Source organism: Barbatula barbatula, assembly GCF_947034865.1.
Source record: "Barbatula barbatula genome assembly, chromosome: 11".
Lineage (NCBI taxonomy): Eukaryota > Metazoa > Chordata > Actinopteri > Cypriniformes > Nemacheilidae > Barbatula > Barbatula barbatula.
Window position 1 is genome coordinate 85,287 of NC_136774.1, and position 13,251 is coordinate 98,537.

The 13,251-nt window shown below is 43.2% G+C and overlaps 1 protein-coding gene across 3 annotated transcripts in view; it reads left to right on the forward strand.

Annotated features, from left to right (window-relative positions):
• Positions 1-2,511: 2,511 nt before the first annotated feature.
• The window catches only part of LOC306900791 (taste receptor type 1 member 1-like), a 32,136-nt gene continuing 21,396 nt past the window's right edge, over positions 2,512-13,251 (forward strand). Inside the window, exons 1-6 of one of the 3 annotated variants that reach the window (XR_013787326.1) lie at positions 2,512-2,729; positions 2,811-2,886; positions 3,526-3,749; positions 3,828-4,229; positions 8,418-8,497; positions 9,223-10,101. The gene's annotated coding sequence lies outside the window, so the exon portion shown is untranslated. Of the gene's footprint in view, positions 2,730-2,810; positions 2,887-3,525; positions 4,230-8,417; positions 8,498-9,222; positions 10,102-13,251 lie in introns of those variants that run through there. The other 2 variants (XM_079468098.1, XM_079468099.1) reach the window with 2 other exon arrangements.

Sequence of the window (13,251 nt, forward strand, 5' to 3'; positions counted from 1 at the left end):
CGGACTGCGCCACATGAAAGCACGGGTCAAACGCCGTCTATGATGTTGTATGGGCGGGAGTTGGACACTTCTCTGGATCTGGTCAATCAGCCTGTCTGGGATGGGATGGAGGAAACTGAGGTCCCATACTCTGAACGTTTGAGGTTGTCACTGCGTGAAGCACATGATCATGCTAAGGCAGCTCTGGAAGCCAGTCATGACAAAAGGAAGCGGCACTATGATAAAAGACGCCGATCTGCTACTTATGACACTGGTGACCTTGTCAGAGTGAGAACTCATCCTAGATCGGATGCTTTGGCCAACTTCACGGCTAAATTAGCGCCCCTGTACTCTGGTCCATATCGTGTCACTCAAGTCTTGTCTAGTGTGAACTATAGACTTGCGACGTTGGACACTGGTGAGGATGCTGGAGTCTTTCATGTGGTCAATATGCAGCCTTTTCGCACTTGGAACTCGTGCAGCAGCAATATGATGAGTTTGCCTCAGGATGCGTCTGAAACACCCTATGATGCATTTGAGGACTGTTTGGAAACAACACAGTTGAATGGAGATATATCTCAGGAAACATGCGCTGCTCTGCCTGATGAGACTGTTGTTGATTGCAACGTTTTCACTGAAAATGCTCATGACATGCCCAGGGAAGACACAAGTTGTACTCACATCTCTGACGCTGACATTAACGTGTCTACAGATAGTGCAGACCTCCCTGACTTTGACTTTGTCCCTCAGGGCCCTCGTTACAATCTCAGACCTAGGTTGGCCCCTAGAATCACGTCAGGTTGGTCAGATAGTGGATGGACTAATTATTATCATTCCGACAGATTAGACCTAAAGTGATGTTGAGTTTATTGGTTTGTACATCTGTTTTTCAATGTTCTTCGGGGATGTTATTTTCTGACAAGAGAATAAGTACTTGTACATTTTGTTATGGTTCTTGAGTTTTTATACGTTATGTAAAAAAACAACAAAAAAATTGTATTTTGTACACATGGCTTGACTGTCACAGGCTTTTGTTTTTGAGATGTCTTTGTAGAGCATACAGTGTACTGTGTAGCTCATGCTGACATGTCTGCCGGTTATTGGCTTCTGTATGTGAAACATAGTTTGGTCAATGGGTTTTCCATGTTTCCATGTATGGGTCTGGATATATATATTGTCCTTATGTTGTGTACGGCTGGGGACAGCCTTTTTCTTTCCGGGGGGAATCTGTAACGAACGAAACTGTGTATTTACATTTTTAATAGTTTAACATGGAATGTTAATGTAATTATTACACATCTCATTTGGAAGCCTGATTCTGATTAGCCAGTCACGACATTACAAGGATTGTTCTTTTAAGATACAGCTTTTTCTCTCGGAAGGTCAGCATATGATAAAAATGAGCTAATAAAATATTTCAAATTCACATTTTATGATTTCTTTTCATGTGTCAAGTAGACGTGTACTAAGTGGGATAATGTACAAGCAGCTGGCTGTTATCGTGAAATAAGTCCCTTCAGTGTGATACAAGACCCTCCGCTTCACATCCTGATCACACTGTCAGGGCTTATTTCTGCCATAACAACCAGCTTATCCCTTACTCAAACATGGAATAGTTCAGCATTTAAGCTTTTTAAAACATTTTATCTTCATTAAAAAATACTTTAATACTTAAATGTAACCTTCTTTAGTTAACAGTTATAATATCTCTACAAAGTTTCTGAATAAAAAATAAATAATTATTAAGTTAAATAAAAAACACAAAAAAGCTTAACTTATGTTAAACATGACATGTGTAAAATGTAAACATGAAACTTTCTTTCAAAGCATACATAATGTATGCAGTCATGTGTTTTTACGAACTAATTTCTACTTCACTGAAACTTTTAGTTAACGAACAGAATACCTCAAAAAAATATCTGAATAACAAAAACTATACAATTACAGCATAATCTCAAACTGGAAATGTTTTCTTCTTTTCAAAGTTGTGAGCACCATAGTTCATGCCTACCGTATGCAGTGACAAGTTTTTCAGCAAAATCTCATTTGTACTACTCAGCTGACGATGCTGCCTTGTTTTTTCAAAAATGGTTGTATCTCATTAATGTAAGAATCTCAAAACGTTTGCTTGACAGTCTGTTATGTCTGGGAGTGAGCACAAGATTGCCCAGGCTAAAAAGCCTTTCCACTGGTGCGCTTGATGGTGTGGCTGTGTTGTACCTCAGTGAAATGGCCTTAATCCTGGGAAACTGTCTAAGAACACCCAGCTCAGACCCTGCAGATTTCAAATATTCCATCACCTCTGTTTCAGCAGAGTATGTACAGTCCTCCTCCTCATCAAATGAAAAAAAGTCATCAGTGGAGTCAGCAGACTTCTTGTGATCATGAACATTATACTGTTGGTCTTCCAGAGGCAACCCACAGCACTCTGTAGTAAGCATTGCCCTAACCATGTGTAGTGGGTTGGACTCAGCGGATGACATCACGGCAAAGTGTGTCCAACGCAGGTTCCGCTTGAGACCGGATAAAAGTGCAGACGGCAGGGCGTGGTTAGGAGCGCATACATGGCTGTCTAGCACGACACTCGCGAGAAGCTCTTCACTGAGTTTGGCATTTTTCTTTTTGTTTAAGTTCGTTTTTTGTTATGTGTGTTTGATATTCGCTTGCTCGTTTACTGCCGGTCTGTACGGACGATGATCGTGCCGTAGCAAATTCCGCAGACCAGCTGCGGCAACTCCGTGATCTGGCAGGTGACTAAAATCTTGTATCAATTCTTGGTAATTCTCCTCAATCCATGAGGTTTCCCATAACGGGTGAGCATATTGTTCTAGAGTTTCTGCTTGGTGACATGGCATCTCTTGAAAGGAAAAAATGTAAAGGTAGCTCTTGGATGGAAGAACTGTAAAGGTAATTGTTTGTTTTATTATAAATATATATTTATGATTGGAATGAGTGTATTGTTACAGTGCAAGGTTTTAATTGTGTATTGTGTTTTAACAGTGTCATCTGAGTTTGTTTTGTTGACCACTGTTTTTCCCATTACTTGAATGTTGTGAAATTTCGTTTTCTAGTATTTGAACTTTGTTAATTGTGTCTTGAAGTATTTGTTTGGGTCATTGGTTATACTTTGTTTTCCTTTTGTTTTGTTCGTTGGCTATAGCCGCCAGTTCTATGTTAATGGTCCCCCTTGGCCACTAAAGGGTGGTGTATTGCAGTGAAGACACAAAGCGGATGTATTGGTGCTGTTGATATTACATGTGTGCTGTGATTTGATTTCTTGGCTTGTACTAATCATGGCCAAGGGGTTGTGTTAGATCTGCCTCAGAACCTTGTCCGTTCGACGCGATGTGCTGGCTACAGCCTATATGTTAAGTGTTTTGATCTTGTTACATGTTTGGCTAACTAAATTAATTGAAGCCGTGTACCAACACACACACTGAAGTGTTCATTCCTTTGCAACTTGAGCGGGCTTATTGCCTTGATGAGTAATTAGGGTGAATGTGGACCTTATCACACATGTCTTTTTTCTTTTCGTCTCTGATCCAGCTTAATTTAAATTTGGGCAAAGTGACTGTAGCCAGGAGAGCTTCCTTTTTGTCAGCCCGAATTAACTTCACTCCTGCACACCCATGGCGAAAGGCGCAAGCCAGGACCGGTGAGATGACTCAGCTGCCGCCACCGATCTTTGAGATCCCGATCAGGAAAGCTTTGCCGCCCTCTGCGAGACCGAATGCAACGCTGTGATCATCGGAGACTCGATCGTCCGGAACGTACGTGCTGCCTCCACTAAAGGTAAGGTGCGCACTCATTGTTTTCCCGGCGCTCGTGTTCTTGATGTGTCTGTGCAGATTCCTGCGATCCTGAAGGACGACGCTAACGTTGGAGCTGTCGTGCTGCACGCGGGAGTGAACGACGTCAGGATGCGGCAGTCGGAGATCCTGAAGAGGGACTTCAGGAGTCTGATCGAGACGGTACGCAACGCATCGCCCGCAGCGAGGATCATCGTATCAGGACTGCTGCCTACCTACCGACGAGGGAATGAAAAGTTCAGTAGACTTTTTTCGCTTAATCAATGGTTGATGTCATGGTGTATTGAACAGAAGCTGCTCTTTGTTAATAATTTTGATCTGTTCTGGGAGCGACCTAGGCTCTTCCGCCCCGACGGCCTGCACCCCAGCAGAATCGGAGCGGCTGTCCTGTCCGACAACATCTCGAAGGCGCAACGCACCTGTTGACTATGTCTCCCTCCGGTAAGTCAAAACTTGAACCATAGTCTGTGCTCCTCAACTGCTATAAATGTTACTGTTTCCAAATATATAGAGACCGTATGTGTCCCCCGAATAATACTACAAAGTAAATATTTTGGTAAAAGTCAGAGAAAAAAATCTGATCGTGATTAAACCTGAACCTGAATGTAATAAACAACCAAAACCAATTCATAAAGTTCGGCCTACTTAATATTAGATCACTAAATTCAAAGGCAGTTATTGTAAAGGAAATGATCACGGACAGCAGTTTTGATATACTCTGTCTTACCGAGACCTTAAACCAAATGATTACTTAGGTCTAAATGAGTGTACCCCACCAAGCTACTGTTATATGCATGAGAAACTTTCTTACTGTAACTAAGAGAACAGAGCATAAATTTAAATCATTTGAAGTGCTTGCGTTGAACATAAGTATTCCTAACAAAAGTAAAAAAACATTGCTTTCTTTTTCATTGGCTGCGGTGTATAGACCCCCTGGTCCCTTTACTGATTTTCTGAAAGAGTTTGCGGACTTCCTATCGGACCTATTGGTTAACGTGGATAAAATACTAATTGTCAGAGATTTTAATATCCACATAGATAACGATGCATTAGCAGTGGCGTTTACAGAACTACTACAATCTTTTGGGGTAATACAACACATTAAAGGACCCACTCATCGATTTAATCATACACTAGACCTGATTATATCTCACGGACCCGATCTAACCAATATAGATATTATGCCTCAAAGCGACAATGTCACCGATCACTATCTTATAACGGGTACTTTGCTCACGGCAGGAATCAGCCCTTTAACTCGTTATCGACAGGGTAGAACAATTACCTCCGCTACTAAAGATAGTTTCGCAAAGAGCTTGCCAGATCTGACTCCTTTAATAACCATACCAATAAATAAAGAATGACTGAAAGAAAAAGAAGCATAATCTGGAGTTATTTCACTCCAGTTTGCAATGATGGAGCTTCATGTGACGTTTGTCATAAAACAATACGCCACTGTGGCAATACCACAAATATGATAAAGCATCTAAAAGTAAAACACCCTAAAGAGCATGACGATGTACTGCTGAGGCGAGCAGAGGAGGTAACAGAGACAAGACCCACATCTTCTGGTTTGAGGCAGAGTTATTTAGCAGAATCCTTTCAGAGAGGAGGACATTATCCAGGTACCAACCAAGTGCAAGTGGTGATAAGGTTATTTGAATATAAAAAGTCTAGTCACATGTATTTATATACTTCATACAATACAGATTATTTCAGATATTGCAGTAGCCTAATTCATGGGGGCAGAATATTACACTGCATATGAGTATAAAGATTTAAACTAGACATTTTAGTTTAAACTAGGATTTTTTTTGCCTATATCTATTTCTGTTAGCTAGTATCTGGTGGATATTCTTAACTAAATAATTTATATATAATTTATATAATTTAAAACTTAAATTATTTTAGTTTATTTTATTAAATAAATTACATAGTTTAAGTGTCAAGTAATAGCTGGGAGATATTTACTATAAATTATAAATTCTTACTGCCTGTAACATCTTTAAGAACTTGTATTTATATATTTTATATTTCATAGATGACTCTCAGAGAGCATCAGCAATTACAAGAAGCATAGGAGAGATGATTGTGAGGGACCTCCAGCCAATCTCAGTGGTAGAAGACAGAGGATTTATTGCACTTGTCAAGACTCTTGATCCACGCTACCAAATCCCAAGCCGGAAAAAGCTGATGGATGGTACAATAAACAACATGTATGAAGAGTGTAGAGCCAAAGTAATGGCAACATTATTAAATGAAAACCATGTGATACTCACAACAGATATGTGGACCTCAAGGTGCACAGAGACATATCTAACTGTGTCCTGTCATTTTATTACCAACTGGCAAATGCAGGAATTTGTGTTAGAAACCGGCCATTTCAGTGCAAAGCATACAGCTGACAATATTAGTGCAGAGCTGAAAAGAATAGCTGAAGAATGGGGCATAACTCAAAAGTTGCTTGCAGTTGTCACAGACAACGGTGCGAATATGGTTTCTGCAGTGCATAAGGCTGGGTGGAAGCATTACCCGTATTTTGCCCATACATTAAACTTGATGGTCAAAGATGCAATAAAAGCATAAAAGCTGCTTTGTAACAATGAAAATTGTAAAATCTGACTATTTGACTACTTGACTATTTGTACCTTGTTCACTCATTCACACAGTGTGAAGTTTTGTCTTGTCTAACACTGCATTTCCGAGCGTTTCCCTGTGTTTGTGTTCTACCGTGTATAATCTTGGATTGTTTATGTTAGCTGTGATTCTCTGCTGCCTGCCTCGACCTCTGCTTGCTACTGATTCTGATTTTGGATATTCCCTTACATTGCTGACGCTGTTATTTGACCTCTGCCTGTTGGACCATTCTTTGTAATAAAGCTGCATTTGGATCTAACCTGCCTGTCCCGGAGCAGTTCATGACAGGCGCCTGCACAATCCAATCACGTTTGAGAGGGAAACAAAATGTTGAGGGTTTTTAGAAGGAACGGGTACTTACGGTTATGGATAGAAATGTAGCGGAGTAAAGAGTACAATATTTGCCTCTCAAATCTACTTGAGTAAAGTCATGAGTACTCCCCAAAAATTATACTTGAGTAAAGTACAGATCCCTCAAAATGTTACTGTGGTGAAGAAGGCGGGACGAGAGCCGTGACGCGGGCCGGTGGCGTGAGTGATAAGTGCAAGCAGCTGTGCGCGCACCGGTCCCGCATCTTATCACGGAGGAGATTGGGAGCTTAAAAGGATGTTCGGCAGGACTGTTGACGAGAGAGGACCGGGCCCGGACATATGTTTAGTTTGTGTATGTTTTATGGCCGGCAGTCGACCGTGAGGTGGCTGTCGGTCGGTTACTTCCGTGTTTATTGTTTATTTAATTAAAGTTTGTGTTTGAATGTTCGCCGGTTCCCGCCTCCTTCCTTCCCTTCTAACAAACTTTATTACATTGGTGCCGAAACCCGGGAGGAAGGAGGGACATGCTGTCAAAGAGCCCTCGCTGCCGAGGGTTATCGCGGTGCTGAGTAGTTCGGGCAGCGCGGACGAGGGAAGTCCGCGAGTGGCTGCCCGAGGTGGTGCTGGATCGAGAAGTCGATGGGACGAGGACCTCGCTGCCGTGCTCCTGGGTCGAGGTGGGGTGGCTGCCGTCCAGGAGGGAGCCAAGGCCCGTTCGCCGTGGGCCGAGCCTGCTGCCAGCCGCCATGATGGGGAGGAGCAGGGAACGGAGGACCAGCTGCCCTCAGCTGGAAGGCCATCGCCGGCCGCAAGGGGGCGGAGGAGGATCGAGCCGTCCACCATGCGTCCAGTACCATCGCATGGCACCGTGAGGAAGAGTTTCTCGGCTGGCTGAGGACCGAGCGACAGCGTGTCAGGGAACCGGACAATTTTTTTTTCTTTTCCTCTCTCCCCTCTCTCGTCCCTGTCGCTCCGGGGGCTCCCGTCTCCGTTCTTTCGTCTCGCCGGTGCATACCACCAGGTGCCGCCGACTCCGAGACTGGCTCCCCAGGGGGGGAGTAGGTACAGTCTCGGTGGTGCCCCCCGGCCTGTAAGGGGTGATGGGGGTATGTGGTGAGGAAGGCAGGATGAGAGCCGTGACGCGGGGCCGGTGGCGTGAGTGATAAGTGCAAGCAGCTGTGCGCGCACCGGTCCCGCATCTTATCACGGAGGAGATTGGGAGCTTAAAAGGATGTTCGGCAGGACTGTTGACGAGAGAGGACCGGGCCCGGACATATGTTTAGTTTGTGTATGTTTTATGGCCGGCAGTCGACCGTGAGGTGGCTGTCGGTCGGTTACTTCAATGTTTATTGTTTATTTAATTAAAGTTTGTGTTTGAATGTTCGCCGGTTCCCGCCTCCTTCCTTCCCTTCTAACGAACTTTATTACAGTTACTTAAGTACTATACTCGAGTAAATGTACTCCGTTACTGTCCGGCTCTGGTTATGGGGAGTCAACAAACAGTTCTTTGCTCCCAGTAGGACATGATGGTATGCTGCTGTGTTTTCAAATTGCAGTTGTCCTAAATATAAGCATAGATGTAAACCAATGATTAGACAGTTACTTTTAGCATAACTTGATGACAAGTGTATTATGAAAGTGTATTAGGCAGCCATCATAATACTTTTTTTTTCTTATTAGGTTTTTTCCAGACATTTTTGAGTGCAGAACAGATGATTCTGTCCAGCCAAATAATGATTTGACTCATCTGGGACCTGATGGTATGCCTTTGTTTTATTCCATAATTAAGAATGTTATAGACAATAGAAAATTAAGAAATGCATGCGGAAGATATGTATTTTTAAGTGGCCATATACATCTAAAACATCTGTGTCAAACACAGGATGTGTCGTTTTCTCACAATCTCCCGTTGCTAACACTCGTAATTTATATTTGCGGAAGACCCCGGCGCTTTTCAAAACAAAGTTACTATATGCTCATCTGTTATCTTTAAGCATTTTTATAACTTGCCTACATTTAACTATGGTGAGCATTTCAATGAACTGTAATACATAAACCAATTTAATCTAAGAAATCTAAATGAGGTAGGCTATAGCTCTATAAAATTAAAATGGGAGATTGTTACCGTGAAATATATCGTTACCATGAAATAAAATGACTAATTACCTCAAATAGATTTTTGGTCACTCTGTCCCGCCTAGTGTTTTACCTACCTGTTTCCTTGTTGGGTAATACTCATCTGTTTACCTGTTGTGTATACCTACCTGCTTAACTGTTGGATTACTCACCCTATGTGAATGGCTGCTTGAAGACCTTTATTCTCTGAGATTATAACGCATTTACCCAGCTCACTCTCTGCTATGGAGTACAGAGTCCAAGATTATCTGCATTTTCATTAAGTATCTATATATTTGTTATATAATGTAATTGAAGGGCACTTAGCTTTAGGTGGGAGTTGTAAAAAAATTTATTTGCTTATCTACAGACATTTCCCGGTCCAGAGCAGAGGGTCCTGTGCAGCCTCAACTCGGGGGCTTCCCCAAGACACTGCATGGGACTAGAAATAGAGCCTTTTTTAATATAGGACTTATCTGTTTCTCCAGGGATTGTTTTCTTCTGTGTATTATAAAAACTTACCTGTTACTCCTGTATATTTTAAAGACTTTCTGTTACACCACAAGTGTTTTCTCATGTGGATAATAAACACTTATTACTCCAGAAATGTTTTCTCCTGTGAATTATAAAGACTGGCCTGCTGTGAAAGGAAAAGTCATACAGGCTGAAATGACAAGAGGGTGAGTACATTTACATTTTTGGTGAACTACTATACAACCTACTTTGACGGTTGTGTTGTCTGCTTACATATTGGTCTGTAGTCATCTTAGTTTATCATCAGTAAACCTGTATCTCCAGTGTGTCATTACACAAATATGCTTGTGCCAGCAGTAAATGTATTTTAAATTATAGCTCGCCCCCTCTGTAAACTGCGGCCCCACTGTGGCCCCTGTCTTTAAAAAACCCTAAATCCGCCACTGCTTCAACTAGTGAGTATCAGAGGCGGACAGAGTACACAGGTTCATTACTTGAGTAAAAGTACAGATACCCCTTGCTTAATTTTACTCAAGTACAAGTAAAAGTACTACAGTCAGATGTGTACTTAAGTAAAAGTACTGAAGTACATGTTTTTAAAAGTACTTGAGTATCAAGAGTACAAGAGTACATTTTCTAAATATTGCATTACTACTGCCACAGTGCTTACATTTATGTACAGAAACGTCCTACATGGAGTTATGAAAAATGTTAATGTTAATACCTTGGAGAATGTTAAAGGAATTTAAAGTAAAATAAAGTAATTTTAATCTTTTTACCATGCTTTATTCTTTTCACCTCTGCTAGAGTTTTAATGGATTTTTTGCACCCACATTTGAACCGAACAGTTTTAAACAAGACACCGCATACTCAAGAACATCAAAGCAAATACTCTGCTTACATTAATGAGTAATATTAGAAAATACAATTCAGCTAACAATTGTGTGTACATGTGAGTTTCTCTGTTTTTTCATCAATCAGTAGTGGCGTTTCATCAAAACCTAGGTTATGGCGAAATTTCCTCAGACCATACAAAAACGAACCACAACGAAACCAAATGATACCACATATATGTAACCATAAAACTTAAAGTAGTAAAAAATAACCCAGCCAGATGTTGTCATAACCACCACCAACGACTACGTTAATCGACTATGAGACTAAAATATAAACCAACCATTGATCAGATTCAGCAAACAAGATTAAATATAAAACATGTCTTACCTTGTCGCAGGGTTGTTAAGCCTTGATTCTTTTCATTTTTAGGCTAATCCTGGCATAGCTAGTGGCAAATCGCAAAATACATAATAGCCTAAACTGCGACTGCACTACAAAGTCTTTCCGTACAATATATTTTTTTCACAGATAGCGTTGTACATTATGAATGAAATACAATAACAATAGTGTAAATTATTCGATTTATTAAAATTATTAAATGGATGCCAACTAATTGGGAAAATAAAGACCATCCCCACTACCCATAACCTCACACTTGATTCCAAAACCACTGTTAGGCATTTTGTAGACAGTTTCTTTGTTTTATTGAAAATAAATGCCTGTATATGATCTTAAATGTGGAAAATGCAGACAAACGAGTTTAGCCAAAAAGAGCTTCGAACCAACATTACGATGATGTCACGTCAAAACTACATATCTTCGGTCTTACCGACTATACGTCAATGACGCTATGTGAATTAACGGTGTTTATACATTCTCAAATACACATGCTTCCGACGCCTATGCTACATGTACACATCAGTGTAAAGTAGTTTAATTATCTTAAATGAGTCTCATTATGCACACGTACTTTGTTTCAACAATGTTTTCTGAACGCTAGGGCCATACACAAACGCCGCCCCTGAAATCAATAAACCTAAACCAGCAAAGAAGGCGATATAGCAATGTTCTGACACACCTCTGAACCTGACCGTGTTATACACGCAGCATAGAGCAAAGAAGAGAAAATAATAATGATTAAAGAAAATCAGCTGACCGGTCGCGATGTTTTCAAGTTCATTTCATGTTATATTTAGCATTTTATATGACGCTATTGGCTACTCTTCCCTTACCTTTATTCTTTATTCATATAAAAATACCCCCAAATCGCATGAAAATACACACAAAACGTCTCGGTTACGTCTGTAACCTCGGTTCCCTGATGGAGGGAACGAGACGTTGTGAGAGACTGACTGGGGTTTGATCTTGAGAACCTACCTTCTCCGAGATAATTAATTAATAAAACGCCAATGGGCTTGGCGAATGGCACGCGCACGCCAGTCTCCGCCCCGTGCATACGGGTATAAAGGAAGATGGCGGCGGTCATTCACTCACCCTTTGTACTGAGGAACCTGAGAGGGCACTCCCGTTCACTGCAGTGATTCGGTGCAGCGTTGTGGCATGAAGTCACAACGTCTCGTTCCCTCCATCAGGGAACCGAGGTTACAGACGTAACCGAGACGTTCCCCTTCAGTCGGTCTCTCGACGTTGTGAGAGACTGACTGGGGATCAATCTTAAACGCCACAGCGCTTGCACCGATATCACGACCTCTAGCGGAGCGACCCTGACTGGGCTAGCGAGTCCCAGAGTGCTACCGCGAGACGTAATCTTCCAGTCATATAGTATTGGTCATACCGAGAAGCCTCTACTGACGGCCTCACGGACAGTGGCGTACGCCTCTAGTAGCGAGGAGCTGTCCGGAGCCGAACACTGGGGAAACACTGCTCTCCTTTTAGAAGAGTGTGCTACGGAGGCCACATCCTACCCGGAGGGGAGGTACATGTGGAGACATGACATGGTCTCCCCGGCGGGGAGAACAACATGCGGAACGGTGTTAGCCCGAATAGGGGGACAATCCAGGTGGGATTACCACCGGCGGGGAGGTCACAGATTCACCAATCGGGAAATCCTGAGTGAGGAATTCAACACACGGGACGACCCAAAGGGGAGTCACTACGTATGGGGCACTAGTCCTAATACAGGGGTCTGCCTGAGCAGGGATGACTCTACCTGTAACGGACCTGGTTCTAACAGACGGCTCCGCCCAGTCTGTTACCAAGTGCAATGCTTAGTGATGGATGGAATGCCTATACTTCGCCCGAGAGGGGAAAGTAGGTAGGCTACAATAGCGCACTAGTCTCACCTGGTGAGGGGAGAAGGCGCTTTCGCAGGCGTACGCCCAAACCAGGAGCCCACCCTAAACGTTGGCGGCGTTTAAGGGATGTGCTGCAACTGGTTCCACGTGGAGATTGTAAAATCTCGTGAAGGTACTGGGCGTAGCCCAACCCGCAGTTCTACAAATGTCTGCCAGAGAGGCGCCCTGTGCCAGTGCCCACGAGTGGAGTGGGCTCTCACTGCCAGCGGGCACGGCGATCCTGGGATTGGTACCCAGTGCGCCACTTCTGTTTGGAGACAGCCCCCCCCGGGTGCCGTCTCCCAGAACAGACAAAGAGCTGCTCAGAGCTTCTGAGGCTCTGTGTGCGGTCCAGACCGAGGCGCAGCGCGCGTACTGGACACAACACATAGAAAGGTTGGGTCTTCCACTCCGGAGGGGAGCGCCTGCAGGTTCACCACCTGGTCCCGGAAGGGAGTAGTGGGAAGCTTGGGCACGTCGTCGGGATAGGATCTCAGGACCACGTGAGAATTACCGATCCCGAGTTCCAGGCACCTTTGGGACACAGAGAATGCCTGTAGGTCCCCCACCCTCTTGATGGAGGTGAGCGCCACAAAGAGTGCATCTTTCATCCGACTGAGGAAGATTAGCAATACTTAGGGGCTCACCAGGGCCGTACCAAGGCCCTGTAGGACCACATTAGGGTCCCAAGAGGGTACGGAGCGCGGCCAGGGTGGACACACCCCTCTCGCGCTCCTGAGGAACCTGGTGACCAGGTTGTGCTGACGGGGATACTTACCTGCGGGTCAGCACTG